We start from the raw sequence: 2,272 nt of genomic DNA, 5'->3' as shown, positions 1-2,272 counted from the left end.
ATTGTGTTCCCAAGCCAAAAGACGGCAAGCTCTGCTTCTCTCAACACACCCTCAACTACAGCGCCTACACACAAAAATAAAATGCAGTCTGTTTCAGTACATGAGAAACTACAAAGCCCATCAAAAATATTTCCCATGGCACCCATGTATAATACAGTTAGGCCCACCCACTTTGCAATCAAGCCTTCCCCGACCCTGGCTCCCTAGAGTCCACCTCCACACACCCTTCTACCACAAGATCTGCGACAGTCTTCCCATGACCATGCACTAAACACCATACCTCCCCGCAATGACAGGCAAATGCCCTCTTCCAGGGGAGTGCTCCCCGGGAACAACATTCGCAGAGGCCTCAAAAAAAAAAACCCACCAAAACAAACCACCCTGCCTACAAAAACCCCAGCCCCGGCCTGACCTCCACCCAAACATTGGTGACAAACATCACCTTGCAGAGCAGCCGGGACCGGGGAAAAAATAACCCAGCCAGGGGGAAAAAAAAAAATCCCCCAGCTGGGTTTTTTTTTTTTCTTTTTCTCTTTCCATATGTCCACAAGAGACAAACAATCTCACCTCCACCCTACACGGAAAAAACACATCAAGTAAAAACCAGATCACTATACAAGGCTAGGGACCTCCACAACACACCGCTCATTCAGCTACTGCCTACATCACCCCCCACTCTCACCTCATCACCTCCTGCCGCCCGCGCACCCCGTGGGGCTGTCGCCCATTTCCACCACGCTCCCAGGAACAGCCTTCCCGGGGGGCCTCAAAAACCACACCCACACACCACCCTGCCTGCAAAAACCCCAGCCCTGACCTGGCCTCTGCCCAAACATTGGTAACAAACGTCACCTCGCAGAGCGGCCGGGAACGGGGGAAAAAAAAACCCCAGCCGGGGGAAAAAAAAAAAAAATCCCCCAGCTGGGGTTTTTTTTATTCTATTTCTCTTTCCATATGTCCACAAGAGACATTCTCACCTCCACCCTACGCAGAAAAAACACATCATCAAGTACAAACCAGATCACTATACAAGGCTAGGCACCTCCACAACACACCGCTCATTCAGCTACTGCCTGTATCACCCCTCACTCTCACCTCATCCTCTCCTGCTGCCCACCCGCCCCGAGGGGCTGTCGCCCATTTCCGCCACGCTCCCAGGAACAGCCTTCCCGGGGGGCCTCAAAAACCACACCCACACACCACCCTGCCTGCAAAAACCCCAGCCCTGACCTGGCCTCTGCCCAAACATTGGTAACAAACGTCACCTCGCAGAGCGGCCGGGACCGGGGGAAAAAAAAAACCCAGCCGGGGGAAAAAAAAAAATCCCCCAGCTGGGGTTTTTTTATTCTATTTCTCTTTCCATATGTCCACAAGAGACAATCTCACCTCCACCCTATGCGGAAAAAAACCATCAAGTAAAAACCAGATCACTATACAAGGCTAGGCACCTCCACAACACACCGCTCATTCAGCTACTGCCTGTATCACCCCTCACTCTCACCTCATCCTCTCCTGCTGCCCACCCACCCCAAGAGGCCATCACCCATTTCCACCACACTCCTCGGAACACTGTTCCCAGGGGCCTCTAAATAAAAACAGCCCAGCCTGCAAAAACCCCAGCCTGGGCCCAACCTCTTCCCAAACAGTGGCAAGAAATATCACCTTGCAGAGCGCCTAGAAACATGGTGGGAGGGTGCAGGGCAGGCACAGGAAGGAACCCACTGGGAGAAAGAAAGAAAAACCACAGAAAGAACACCCCACAGACCCTGGCTGGTTTTTCTTCCCCCACTGAATGTCTGAAAACAATTTTGAAACTTCATTTCTGCATACAACCTGCAAGGTGATATTGTAAAACCACCACACCCCAACACAACTATACAAGCTTAGGCACATGCAAAACACACCCCTCATTGAGCTACCATGCAAACAACTCCTCCCTCTCAGCTCATGGATTCTACTGTCCGGTCTCCAGGATGAGCTGTTGTTCCATGTCTGTGCTGCTCCCCAGAGCCTCAATAATCACCCTGCCTGCAAAAACCCAGGCCTGAGCCCATCTTCCTTCCAAACACAGGCAACAAACATCATGTTGTACAGCAGCCAGGACCAAGGGAAAATACAACCACCCAGCTGGTGGAAAAAAGAAAAAACCACACAACACACCCAGCTGGGGAATTTTTCCCCAAATACTTATTTTTAAAGAAAAGTTTCAGCATCTCAGTATTTATTACAACCTGCAACAAAACAATTCACACATACAAGGTTAGACACATTC

The sequence above is a fragment of the Gavia stellata genome, unplaced genomic scaffold (genome assembly GCF_030936135.1).
Source record: "Gavia stellata isolate bGavSte3 unplaced genomic scaffold, bGavSte3.hap2 HAP2_SCAFFOLD_117, whole genome shotgun sequence".
Taxonomy (NCBI): domain Eukaryota; kingdom Metazoa; phylum Chordata; class Aves; order Gaviiformes; family Gaviidae; genus Gavia; species Gavia stellata.
This window is presented reverse-complemented; position numbering follows the sequence as displayed.